Raw genomic sequence first — 15,000 nt, 5'->3', positions numbered from 1 at the left:
AGTAGTCACCATCTGTCACCATACAATATTATTACAGTACTATTGACTATTATTCTTTTCATCTTTGATGAAACTTACCTGTTTTCTAAATGGAAGTGTGTACCTATTCATCTCTTCCTCTATTTTACCCATCCCCCAGCCATCTCTTTGTGATCCATTTCAGCATTCTTTATGTTAAATTCATACCACATTGCAAAGTGTGTATTTACATATTTGTTTAATCTAGCTCTATTCCAGATGTGTGCTAAACCGGCAGACTGCCCCTCATGCTGACCCTCCAGGACAAGTAAATAGGCCTTTTCCAGTAAGACTGGGGTGGATTTTAGTTTGCTGTCTGTGCGGGGTCTAGGAGGTGTTAGCCAGTCAAGAGCTCTCTCTCTCTCTCTCTCTCTCTCTTTGATGTTTATTAATTTATTTTGAGAGAGACAGAGAGAGAGACGGACAGAGAGAGAGAGCATGAGTGGGTAGGGGGAGAGAGAGAGCATGAGTGGGTAGGGGGAGAGAGAGAGAGAGGAGAGAGAGAATTCCAGGCAGGCATTACACTCAGTGCAGAGCCAGATGTGGGGCTAGAACTCATGACACTGTGACATCATGACCGGAGCCGAGATCAAGTGTCGGATGCCTAACCAACTGAGCCACCCAGGTGCCCCCAAGTGCTGTCTCTCCAAGTGTTTCAGAACAAGTCCCCCTGGCCAGGCACTCCGGGGTGTTGCCTGTGTGGACTGCGCATACCCGCTGGCTTTAGCCAGGCCTCAGATGAGTGCAGGGGTGGGTGGGGTGTGCCCACTAGCTTTAGAGATTATTTTCTTAATATCTGTACCTTCACAGAATTAATGACTTGATTCAGTTGATCTGTACCCCACACGACTAGTACTTTGAAATATGTGCGTCCTGAAGGAATTATAATTCTAAGTTTGTTATTTAATGATAACATTCTGTCATCTGTATTAAAAAGTGTTGTTTAAAAATATCTTACGTCCAATTGTTAAAATAAGATCTAAACTATTATAGCTCCATTTTAAGATATTTGTTTAATAATTAAAATTTAATTCAATATATAACAAGTTATTTTGAATAATTTAAGATATGAAATAGTTTGTGTTTGATTATTTTCAACTTTTCAGACACTCTCTTGGAAGGATTGAATTTTCACATGTAAGTCTCGCTAATAAACTCTAGCATTTTAGAGGCTAGGTCGCCATCTGGTGGAAATTTTAAGTCTTAACTAAACCACCTAAAGCACAATTTTGTATTGCTTGTTTATGTTGTTATGAGCATGCTAATAAGCATTCTGGTTGCAAAGCTAAAAATGTGTTAAATTAATGAGCTGAAATCTAGTGGAAAATAAAAGCAAATAAGTTTTAAAATTAGGCAAGTGTGTTTCTGCCTTCCTTGGCCATCCATTTGTATCACAATGAATTTAATATTGTGAATATTAGGAAGGCCATAAAAATTCAACAAATAGAGAAATAACTAATTGGTGACTGTCTTCACTAAGAATATTTAACCTAAATCGTCAACCATGATTTGCTTTTTCTGATATCATGCTATTAAAAAAATCTATACGTTTCTATTATTTTTCTTTTGGTAAGGCTTGTGTACATACATTTCAAAACTGATCATACTTAAAAACTTGATCGGACTTGTTATTTATAAGGAAGTACATTAGTAAGAAGAACTCTTAGTGGTTGGTAGAATTTCTTGTAAGATTCTAGAGTACTGATAATATCCCCAGTACAATTATTGACATCACCTCCGAAGGCAGTGCATTTTCATCTAATGAGGGTGTTATTCTTGTTGGATATTTTTTATTTCCAATAAATTAAAATTTAATATCACCATAATGGAGTGTTTGCCTAGACATGCGAGGCTTAGCAGAGATGATTTATGCCTTTGAAAGCATCAACTTTCACACAACCCTTGAGAAATTGCACACAACCCTTGAGAAAACTAAACGCAGAATGTGTTAGGGGGAATGAGGGATACATTGCCAAGTAGAAAAGCTCGAGAGCAGTGCCTGATCAGTTACTTATCAACTGGATGGTTTTAATAATAACAAAAATAATAATAACAATAATCATGATAATATAACAATAATGTAAGTATTAATAACTACAAAGTATACCGCAAAGCAGCTTTCATATCACATATTATTAAATCCCCACAATCATATGATTCAGCTTCCCTTACCATCTGGATTGTATAAATGGCAAGGTAAGTTTAGAAATGCAAAATAACTTTTCCGAGTTCAAAGAGCTAGTACATAGCACAGGTAAGAAGTTCATCCAGACTACCTGAGGCTCAGTTTCTCCGCTGAAAAAATAACAATCTTAAATATTTTCCAGATTTTAGTTTCTCACGCAGTTGACTCATAATTACTAGATTTATTTTATTGCCGGGCCAATGAACATGTTTTAAAATTATTTTAAGCATCTTTGTTTTATTAGGATTCTATCATACATTGATGATGTATGATAGAATTGCAATGTAAAGGAGAATTCAGAAAAATTTATATGCCTGGTTCAAATAAATGAAGACAAGATATCATAATTGTTTTTATAGTTAACGCTCCAGAAGACCCCAGATCTTCATTTATTATTATCATAACCACCTGCAACTGACTTGGGTATAAGCCCTATCTTAAAATTTGTAAAAAATGATCTATTTAATTTTCTTTAAAATTATATTGCCTCTTTATCCATACTGACACATGATTTCGTTGTGCCTGGTTTCCTCTTATTTAGTCACAATGTATGTTATTTGATGGCTTGTTTCAGTCAATAATAAGTGTATGGAAAAATTTCTGTTACTGTCTGGCAAGTCCGTTTATTTTTATTATTTTAAAAATCATACAGTAATTTATTCTAAAAAAAAAAAAAAAGAAAGCAGAGGAGTCTTGCCATCCAGTAGAGTCCGGGGTTGGGAGTCGTTACGGGATCCGTGAACCAGAACCTCATATCTTGCTGTTCCAGTGGCCACTGCTTACGAAGCCAAAGAAACGAAACTGGACAGCCACTTATCAGCCTCAAAGTTTACACAACTGTACTCACTTGCTAATGTCTTTCTGGTATTCAGTCTATTTTTATTTCTGTTCAGTCATTAATTGAAGACTCTTAAAAAATGAGAATAAACTGAGGGTTAATGGGGGGTAGGAGGGAGGGGAAAGTGGGTGATGGGCATTGAGGAGGGCATCTCTTGGGATGAGCACTGGGTGTTGCATGGCAACCAATTTGACAATAAATTTCAAATTAAAAATAAATTAATTAATTTTTAAAAAAACAAAATAAATAAAAAATAATAAAGTAACTTAACTAGGATATTACTAACAGATTTAGATTTCGCCTCAACTTATTTCTTAGGTCTGTAATGAAGCAACACAGTGGGATTTCTGTGTCATAAATTATATACATCTTCAATATTATTCTATCATTTCTATGTAATTTTAAAGTGTTAAAAATGTTTATTTTTAAGACAGAAAAAGACAGAGCATGAGCAGGGGAGGGGCAGAGAGAGAGGGAGACACAGAATCCAAAGTAGACTCCAGGCTCCGAGCTGTCAGCACAGAGCCCCACGCGGGGCTGGAACTCACGAACGGTGAGATCATAACCTGAGCCAAAGTCAGGTGCTTAACCGACTGAGCCACCCAAGCACCCCTATACTTTTAATGTAATTTTAAAAATGGTTGGACCAACTTACTCTCACATCTGCAGAGTGAAAATTTTGTTTTGCTGTTTGCCACTCCAGTGGCTATTTTAATTTTCTTTTCCTTGATACTAATCGGGTTGAGCACTGTCACATGGGATTATGTAAGCTATTTGTATATCCACTCTTGAGCTAACTTTTCCATTATGCTGTCTATTTTTATGGTGTCTGGGTGAAGAGCAGCACCTGGTGAACCCTCATTCTGACTATGATAGGCTTTGATGTTCACCAAATCTTTCCAGCTTTTGTCTTTGCAGCAACATGATAGAGTTACACATCCCTACCCTGTTTTTTAAAAATTTTCTGTGGCCATGTGACTTACTTTGACCAGCGGTATGTGAGCAGGAGTGATATAAATTCTTAGTGACAGGCTTTAAGAGCCAGTTTGTAATTCACCACATTCACTTCCCCCTACCATGGTGATCATAGACGCACTTGTCAAAAGTAAGCCTCCTTTAGCTTGCATCCCTGCGTGATTCCAAGAACAGATTCATCTGACAATCTATGTTGGATAAGCGATGTATGTGAAATGTACATGAAACAAACTTCTTGTTGGTTAGGCAAATACAATTTTGGAATGGTATGTTACCACAGAATTAGGTGCCCTATTGTGTTTATTTCTATAGATGTGTGTTTTTATCAGTCTCTACAATTGTGCTACCGTACCTAATACTCTTTGAATAAAAGTATATGTAAACACTATGTCTCATTTACCCTATTTCTTCACTGTAAATGACATTGCAGCTTAACGGACTTTTCCTTCCAGCAAGGTCAGCTGTACAGTAGGTTACTTACTTACACAATATTAACAACACACCAGCTGATAGTTACAGATGGATACTTTTACTTCTCTTGCGTTTTGTTTGTATTGTAAATAATACAATCCAATGATCTGAGTGAAATGTGAAGCCGGTAGTTAAAACAAAGACACACACGCACACACACAACTGCACAAAACTAGATTTAGGATGCAAATGAACTCTGAAGTCCACCCATTTTTCTAATAATTAATTGTAAAGAAGATAATCCTAATGGTTGAGGGCAAGATTTAGTGTATTAACAAGAGTTTTTTTGTTATTTGTTCTTACTTTTTCTTATGTTTCTTCCTCTGGAAATAACACTATCATTGTTATTTTTCAAGTTATCTGGTTTGTATCCTCAGAATCTGCCCTGAGTCTTTCTTCCTAACATTATTTCTAAAGTTTCCATTACATTTTAAAGCCCATCACCTTTCCATCATACTCTAAACTAATTTTGTCTTGCCCAACTGATTCAAACAAAATATAACTGTAGAGCTTTGGACTGTAATAACTAATATAGAGAAGGGAAATGAAAATGTATTATTTTAAAACTGTTGTAAGTTACTGATGGTGTTTCACTGGAGACATTAAAATTTACATATAAGGATCACTTACGTATTTTTTGTAAGGAATAAAATCTATTAAATAAACAAACAGAAAGAAAGTAGTAAATGGATCCCATGGGTATATAAGCACACTTCTTAATATTCTAAACTTAACTGTAAATGAGGAACTTCAACACAATGAGAGGAAAAGCTGTTCATCATAATTATGGAAAATTTGTCTGTGAAATTAGTTGCATTTCTGCAGATTATCTTAATTTTGATAAAAGTTGATCATATAAGCAGAAATGAAAAGAAAAAAAAGAATTGTACTTTTTTTCTTTTCTCTTTGGTCCAATATTTGTCATTGTAAAGGCTGGACTGAAGATTAAGGGGAATAGTCGATAGAAGTACCACGGGGAGAAATCGATCAGCTGTTACAACAAGGTGGCAAGTGAGAAACTAAGCAGAGGCGGTCAAGCTGAGAATATCTCCAGTGGGAGGTCGATTAAGGACTTTCAAAACCAGTATTATCTAATGTCTAATATAAAATTTATAGTTTGTGAATAGCACATCGCGTCTGTTGACCAGATATCTTTAGCAAACGTCTGTAAGAAAACAAAGCTTTCATTAACTTTGAATATTTAAAATCATATATATCCCCTACTTGGTTAAAAATAGCATATCTTACTACAGGAGAGGGAGAAGCTAGCTCCTAGATAGCCAGGTGACATTCATGGAACCGTAAAAATTATTTGGGGTTTGACAGAAATATTGACAGAATAAACAATATACACAATTAAAAGCCAGACTACTGTCTTGGGACATTACAGAGTGCTCACTGAAAAACTAGAAAATTTGGAAATATTTGCTATGCAGTAAGTGATTTATTTTGAAATGCTAATACCCTGATCAATTGGAAACAACTCAGCCAAAATCCTTCCTTGCTTTCCATTCCCATTGTTTTATTTGTTCTATATATATTTTGTTCTGTTCTGTCATGTATTATATCATACATTATATTATGCTATGCTATATTGTACTATGCCACATTATATTTATGTCATAAATATATGCATGGGTATAATAATTCACTTGCTATTATAAACATGATAGACAGACAGATGGATAGATCTATTACATCTTCCAGTAGCTTCCATTTACTCAATCTCAAGAATTATTGAGGCACCTGGGTGGTTCAGTTGATTAAGTGTCCGACTTTGCTCAGGTTATGATCTTGAGGTTCATGAGTTCGAGCTCCACATCGGGCTTTGTGCTGATGGCTCAGAGCCTGGAGCCAGCTTCTGACTCTGTCTCCTTCTCTCTCTGCCTCTCTCCCACTCATGCTCTGTCTATGTCTCTGTCTCTCTCTCAAAAATAAACATGAAAAAAAATTTTTTAATGATTCTTACTCAGTTCACTGTTTTTCATCTTTCCTTTTCTTATAGTGTTGGTCCCTTTGGCACTTGTTTCAGTTCTAAATAATTTGATTGATTTAACCACAATTTCTAGCTCTATTTTTAAAAACCTTAATATAACACTTTATCTTTCCTACATATTTATCTTGTGAACACATTTTTTTTCCTTTTTATAGTATTCATTCATTCATTCATTCATGCATTCATATTATCATTCACTTATTCCTCATTTATTTCCCAAAGATTTCTGGGCCATGCCATCAGTTTGGATAGGCTAGTTTAGCTGTAGTGCAAGGATCATACTGTTCGTTCCTATATCTCACCTCCAAGGAAGGGTGCTCTGCACCCCAGAGTCATTCATGATCCCAGGCTGAGACAGTCTCATTTCTACAGGTGTTTCCATGGTCATCGTGACAGAGAAAGGGCATTCAGCAGAGTCTTGCACCAGAAATTCCATGGTCCAGACTGAAAATTATTTGTACCCTTTCCACTTAAAATTCATAGGCCACATTCAGTTGAAAAGGGCCCAAAGTCTAGTCTTCTATTTGAGCCAGAAAGAGGGGAGGACTGGATAATTATTGATAAGCAACACAGAGGACTCTCACATCCTTTCTTTTTAGTTCTTTCTGTATTTATATATATATATATATATATATATTTTTATTTTTTTTCTCTCACAATATTTCTAAGGTATTAACTGGAGATCCTGAGGTCCAGAGGGAAAAGTTAATGCCCTCAAAACATAACAAAGGAAACTGAAAAAAGAAGCAAGGGTCAGTGATTGATTTATTATAGGTAATCTGGAAGTACCAAGGAGGGTGAGAGAGAACTACCATAAAAATACATAATGAGGTATTCAAAGTCCTCCTTGATGGATTTAAGGGACATTAAATAATAATAGGTGCTTCTTCAAGATTTTCATGCTGGGGCATGGCTGAAGTTGCAATGGACTGAAGATATCCATGGACTCATTAATATATACAAATATGAATATGAATAAAGGAATTAATGGGTTTGAAGTTTATACTGACGGGAATGAGGAATCCAATGAAACTAGAAGCAGAAAATAGATACAATTTCTCTCAGGAAGAGACTGTTTCCATAGCAGGGTGAGGCTATGCTGGAGTAGGGGTACAGGGAGCAAAAAAAGTCATGGAAGAGGTTGCCACAATTATTCTGGTAAGAAATGTTAACAATATTAATTAAGCTGACGATAGAACTAATCGAGAGAGAACTAGAAGACAAGAGAAATTTATTTTTTTTTTATATATATGAAATTTATTGACAAATTGGTTTCCATACAACACCCAGTGCTCATCCCAAAAGGTGCCCTCCTCAATGCCCATCACCCACCCTCCCCTCCCTCCCACCCCCCATCAACCCTCAGTTCTCAGTTTTTAACAGTCTCTTATGCTTTGGCTCTCTCCCACTCTAACCTCTTTTTTTTTTTTTTCCCTTCCCCTCCCCCATGGGTTCCTGTTAAGTTTCTCAGGATCCACCTAAGAGTGAAACCATATGGTATCTGTCTTTCTCTGTATGGCTTATTTCACTTAGCATCACACTCTCCAGTTCCATCCATGTTGCTACAAAAGGCCAAATTTCATTTTTTCTCATTGCCACGTAGTATTCCATTGTGTATATAAACCACAATTTCTTTATCCATTCATCAGTTGATGGACATTTAGGCTCTTTCCATAATTTGGCTATTGTTGAGAGTGCTGCTATGAACATTGGGGTACAAGTGCCCCTATGCATCAGTACTCCTGTATCCCTTGGGTAAATTCCTAGCAGTGCTATTGCTGGGTCATAGGGTAGGTGTATTTTTAATTTTCTGAGGAACCTCCACACTGCTTTCCAGAGCGGCTGCACCAATTTGCATTCCCACCAACAGTGCAAGAGGGTTCCCGTTTCTCCAATCCTCTCCAGCATCTATAGTCTCCTGATTTGTTCATTTTGGCCACTCTGACTGGCGTGAGGTGATACCTGAGTGTGGTTTTGATTTGTATTTCCCTGATGAGGAGCGACGCTGAACATCTTTTCATGTGCCTGTTGGCCATCTGGATGTCTTCTTTAGAGAAGTGTCTATTCATGTTTTCTGCCCATTTCTTCACTGGGTTATTTGTTTTTCGGGTGTGGAGTTTGGTGAGCTCTTTATAGATTTTAGATACTAGCCCTTTGTCCGATATGTCATTTGCAAATATCTTTTCCCATTCCGTTGGTTGCCTTTTAGTTTTGTTGGTTGTTTCCTTTGCTGTGCAGAAGTTTTTTATCTTCATAAGGTCCCAGTAATTCACTTTTGCTTTTAATTCCCTTGCCTTTGGGGATGTGTCGAGTAAGAGATTGCTACGGCTGAGGTCAGAGAGGTCTTTTCCTGCTTTCTCCTCTAAGGTTTTGATGGTTTCCTGTCTCACATTTAGGTCCTTTATCCATTTTGAGTTTATTTTTGTAAATGGTGTGAGAAAGTGGTCTAGTTTCAACCTTCTGCATGTTGCTGTCCAGTTCTCCCAGCACCATTTGTTAAAGAGGCTGTCTTTTTCCCATTGGATGTTCTTTCCTGCTTTGTCAAAGATGAGTTGGCCATACGTTTGTGGGTCTAGTTCTGGGGTTTCTATTCTATTCCATTGGTCTGTGTGTCTGTTTTTGTGCCAATACCATGCTGTCTTGATGATGACAGCTTTGTAGTAGAGGCTGAAGTCTGGGATTGTGATGCCTCCTGCTTTGGTCTTCTTCTTCAGAATTCCTTTGGCTATTTGGGGCCTTTTGTGGTTCCATATGAATTTTAGGATTGCTTGTTCTAGTTTCGAGAAGAATGCTAGTGCAATTTTGATTGGGATTGCATTGAATGTGTAGATAGCTTTGGGTAGTATTGACATTTTGACAATATTTATTCTTCCAATCCATGAGCAGGGAATGTCTTTCCATTTCTTTAAATCTTCTTCAATTACCTTCATAAGTTTTCTATAGTTTTCAGCATACAGATCCTTTACATCTTTGGTTAGATTTATTCCTAGGTATTTTATGCTTCTTGGTGCAATTGTGAATGGGATCAGTTTCTTTATTTGTCTTTCTGTTGCTTCATTGTTAGTGTATAAGAATGCAACTGATTACTGTACATTGATTTTGTATCCTGCAACTTTGCTGAATTCATGTATCAGTTCTAGCAGACTTTTGGTGGAGTCTATCGGATTTTCCATGTATAATATCATGTCATCTGCATAAAGCGAAAGCTTGACTTCCTCTTTGCCAATTTTGACGCCTTTGATTTCCTTTTGTTGTCTGATTGCTGATGCTAGAACTTCCAACACTATGTTAAACAACAGCGGTGAGAGTGGGCATCCCTGTCGTGTTCCTGATCTCAGGGAAAAAGCTCTCAGTTTTTCCCCGTTGAGGATGATGTTAGCTGTGGGCTTTTCATAAATGGCTTTTATGATCTTTAAGTATGTTCCTTCTATCCCGACTTTCTCAAGGGTTTTTATTAAGAAAGGGTGCTGGATTTTGTCAAAGGCCTTTTCTGCATTGATTGACAGGATCATATGGTTCTTATCTTTTCTTTTATTAATGTGATGTATCACGTTGATTGATTTGCGAATGTTGAACCAGCCCTGCATCCCAGGAATGAATCCCACTTGATCATGGGAATAATTCTTTTTATATGCCATTGAATTCGATTTGCTAGTATCTTATTGAGAATTTTTGCATCCATATTCATCAGGGATATTGGCCTGTAGTTCTCTTTTTTTACTGGGTCTCTGTCTGGTTTAGGAATCAAAGTAATACTGGCTTCATAGAATGAGTCTGGAAGTTTTCCTTCTCTTTCTATTTCTTGGAATAGCTTGAGAAGGATAGGTATTATCTTTGCTTTAAGCGTCTGGTAGAACTCCCCTGGGAAGCCATCTGGTCCTGGACTCTTATTTGTTGGGAGATTTTTGATAACCGATTCAATTTCTTCGCTGGTTATGGGTCTGTTCAAGCTTTCTATTTCCTCCTGATTGAGTTTTGGAAGAGTGTGGGTGTTCAGGAATTTGTCCATTTCTTCCAGGTTGTCCAATTTGTTGGCATATAACTTTTCATAGTATTCCCTGATAATTGTTTGTATCTCTGAGGGATTGGTTGTAATAATTCCATTTTCATTCATGATTTTATCGATTTGGGTCATCTCCCTTTTCTTTTTGAGAAGCCTGGCTAGCGGTTTGTCAATTTTGTTTATTTTTTCAAAAAACCAACTCTTGGTTTCGTTGATCTGCTCTACAGTTTTTTTAGATTCTATATTGTTTATTTCTGCTCTGATCTTTATTATTTCTCTTCTTCTGCTGGGTTTAGGCTGCCTTTGCTGTTCTGCTTCTAGTTCCTTAGGTGTGCTGTTAGATTTTGTATTTGGGATTTTTCTTGTTTCTTGAGATAGGCCTGGATTGCAATGTATTTTCCTCTCAGGACTGCCTTCGCTGCGTCCCAAAGCGTTTGGATTGTTGTATTTTCATTTTCGTTTGTTTCCATATATTTTTTAATTTCTTCTCTAATTGCCTGGTTGACCCACTCATTCGTTAGTAGGGTGTTCTTTAACCTCCATGCTTTTGGAGGTTTTCCAGACTTTTTTCTGTGGTTGATTTCAAGCTTCATAGCATTGTGGTCTGAAAGTATGCATGGTATAATTTCAATTCTTGTAAACTTATGAAGGGCTGTTTTGTGACCCAGTATATAATCTATCTTGGAGAATGTTCCATGTGCACTCGAGAAGAAAGTATATTCTGTTGCTTTGGGATGCAGAGTTCTAAATATATCTGTCAAGTCCATCTGATCCAATGTCTCATTCAGGGCCCTTGTTTCTTTATTGACCGTGTGTCTAGATGATCTATCCATTTCTGTAAGTGGAGTGTTAAAGTCCCCTGCAATTACCACATTCTTATCAATAAGGTTGCTTATGTTTATGAGTAATTGTTTTATATATTTGGGGGCTCCGGTATTTGGCGCATAGACATTTATAATTGTTAGCTCTTCCTGATGGATAGACCCTTTGATTATTATATAATGTCCTTCTTCATCTCTTGTTACAGCCTTTAATTTAAAGTCTAGTTTGTCTGATATAAGTATGGCTACCCCAGCTTTCTTTTGGCTTCCAGTAGCATGATAAATAGTTCTCCATCCCCTCACTCTCAATCTAAAGGTGTCCTCAGGTCTAAAATGAGTCTCTTGTAGACAGCAAATAGATGGGTCTTGTTTTTTTATCCATTCTGATACCCTATGTCTTTTGGTTGGCGCATTTAATCCATTTACATTCAGTGTTATTATAGAAAGATACGGGTTTAGAGTCATTGTGATGTCTGTATGTTTTATGCTTGTAGTGATGTCTCTGGTACTTTGTCTCACAGGGTCCCCCTTAGGATCTCTTGTAAGGCTGGTTTAGTGGTGACAAATTCCTTCAGTTTTTGTTTGTTTGGGAAGACCTTTATCTCTCCTTCTATTCTAAAGGACAGACTTGCTGGATAAAGGATTCTCGGCTGCATATTTTTTCTGTCTAGCACACTGAAAATCTCGTGCCAATTCTTTCTGGCCTGCCAAGTTTCAAAAGAGAGATCAGTCACGAGTCTTATAGGTCTCCCTTTATATGTGAGGGCACGTTTACCCCTTGCTGCTTTCAGAATTTTCTCTTTATCCTTGTATTTTGCCAGTTTCACTATGATATGTCGTGCAGAAGATCGATTCAAGTTACGTCTGAAGGGAGTTCTCTGTGCCTCTTGGATTTCAATGCCTTTTTCCTTCCCCAGTTCAGGGAAGTTCTCAGCTATTATTTCTTCAAGTACCCCTTCAGCACCTTTCCCTCTCTCTTCCTCCTCTGGGATACCAATTATGCGTATATTATTTCTTTTTAGTGTATCACTTAGTTCTCTAATTTTCCCCTCATACTCCTGGATTTTTTTATCTCTCTTTTTCTCAGCTTCCTCTTTTTCCATAACTTTATCTTCTAGTTCACCTATTCTCTCCTCTGCCTCTTCCATCCGAGCTGTGGTGGTTTCCATTTTGTTCTGCATTTCATTTAAAGCGTTTTTCAGCTCCTCATGACTGTTCCTTAGTCTTGATCTCTGTAGCAAGAGATTCTCTGCTGTCCTCTATACTGTTTTCCAGCCCAGAGATTAATTTTATGACTATTATTCTAAATTCACTTTCTGTTATATTATTTAAATCCTTTTTGATCAGCTCATTAGCTGTTGTTATTTCCTGGAGATTCTTCTGAGGGGAATTCTTCCGCTTGGTCATTTTGGATAGTCCCTGGTGTGGTGAGGACCTGCAGGGCACTTCCCCTGTGCTGTGGTGTATAACTGGAGTTGGTGGGCAGGGCCGCAGTCAGTCCTGATGTCTGCCCCCAGCCCACCACTGGGGCCACAGTCAGACTGGTGTGTGCCTTCTCTTCCCCTCTCCTAGGGGCGGGATTCACTGTGGGGTGGCGTGGCCCGTCTGGGCTACTTGCACACTGCCAGGCTTGTGATGCTGGGGATCTGGCGTATTAGCTGGGGTGGGTAGGCAAGGTGCACAGTGGCAGGGGGGGCAGGCTTAGCTCGCTTCTCCTTAGGTGATCCACTTCAGGAGGGGCCCTGTGGCAGCCGGAGGGAGTCAGATCCGCTGCCGGAGGTTTGGCTCCGCAGAAGCACAGAGTTGGGTGTTTGCGCGGAGCGAGCAATTTCCCTGGCAGGAACCGGTTCCCTTTGGGATTTTGGCTGGGGGATGGGCGGGGGAGATGGCGCTGGAGAGCGCCTTTGTTCCCCACCAAACTGAGCTCTGTCGTCCGGGGGCTCCGCAGCTCTCCCTCACTTTGTCCTCCAGCCTTCCCGCTTTCTGAGCAGAGCTGTTAACTTATGACCTCCCAGACGCTAAGTCGCGCTTGCTGTCGGAACACAGTCCGTCAGGCCCCTCTGCTTTTGCAAGCCGGACTCAGGGACTCTGCTTGGCCGGCGTGCCGCCCCTCCACCCCGGCTCCCTCCCGCCAGCCTGTTGAGCGCGCACCGCCTCGCCGCCCTTCCTACCCTCTTCCGTGGGCCTCTCGTCTGCGCTTGGGTCTGGTGACTCCGTTCTGCTAATCCTCTGGCGGTTTTCTGGGTTATTTAGGCAGGTGTAGGTGGAATCTAAGTGATCAGCAGGACGCGCGGTGAGCCCAGCGTCCTCCTACGCCGCCATCTTTTCCGAGAGCCAAGACAAGAGAAATTTAAATGACAAAATGAACAAGACCAAGTACTCAGGAAGAGTGTCTGGTGGCCAGTGTTCATTTTCTTTGTTTGTTTTTCTAGTTGCCAAAAATTATTCTGTATAAAGACTCACAGATCATTTCCACTCATTATCACCCTTCCGATGCAAATTTCTAGGCAATTGTCCTTATGCGCTCTTAATTTTCTTTCTGCCCAATTCCCCCATGTCCTTCAATCTGGCTTCTACTACTTCATGGCATTCCAGTAACATGTTTTGATGACCTCATTAATAACCTCCTCGAGGCTAAAATTCTTGGGCACTTTCAGCCCCACCCTACCTGAGCACTTGTTAACACTCAGCGAAGTTGTCACTATCTTCTTAGCTCTTTTCATTTTGCAGCTTTATTTGTTTTCGTGCCAGTTGACTGGGCTTTAGATTTCAGTCTGCTATGTAAGCATTTCCATTATCCAATTTTCATACAATAAGTACCGTAAGACTTTTTTTCCTTCCCTTATTCTGCTCTATATAGTCTCTAGTTAATCTGATGTATGCTCATGGTTTTTCATGTACTCTATCTATAACTTATTGTGGAATTAATTTCTAGTGTAGACTTTGTTCTGATTCCCAGAATTAACAAGAAAATTCTAGGATGTTATTTAACATATATGAATTTGAAATTGAGCAAATTTGTATTCATATTTTGTGCTGTCCAAATTCTCTAACATTCCTGAACTTAGTAAATGGTACCACCAACCCCTAATTTATCATACCATTAGTTTGCCACTGTAACCCTTAAAATTTCTCTCTGATGGCATATCTAACCATTCAACATCCCTGTCTATATTACCTGTTAAGTGTTCCTCAAAAACATCCACTTCTTTTCATCAGTACAGCCACTAGCACGACTCCAAGATAGATTCTCCACAATTATTTTACCCTTAAGTTAATTGAATTGCTACACAGATCCATAGTGTTTTTCTTAAAAGTTGCCCAGATCACGTCACTTCCAATTTTAAAGCCTTGCAACAATTTCCTGTGTTTTTATAATCAGGTCTGAAATTATTAACTCAGTCTGTGATGTCCTGACTCATGTCTACTCAGGTTTTTCTGTTCTATTCATAGGATTCTGGAAAGGGCTACTGTCACTCTGGCATATTTCCATTCCTTGAAAGGCACCAGGTCCTTTCTTTCCACTTTAGGACCTTCATGGATACTTCTCCTTTTTCCATGGACATTTTTAATTCATGGCCCAGTTAAGACGCTGCTTTCTCGATTTGAACCATTGTATCCTTAGTGTATTTCCGTATCACTGTTTACTTCGGTAGAGAGAATTATATTATAATAATATAATTGTATTATAAT

Source organism: Lynx rufus, unplaced genomic scaffold, assembly GCF_022079265.1.
Source record: "Lynx rufus isolate CCGP_SWC_20201006 ecotype Redwood Valley unplaced genomic scaffold, mLynRuf1.p SCAF_1, whole genome shotgun sequence".
Taxonomy (NCBI): Eukaryota; Metazoa; Chordata; class Mammalia; order Carnivora; family Felidae; genus Lynx; species Lynx rufus.
This window is presented reverse-complemented; position numbering follows the sequence as displayed.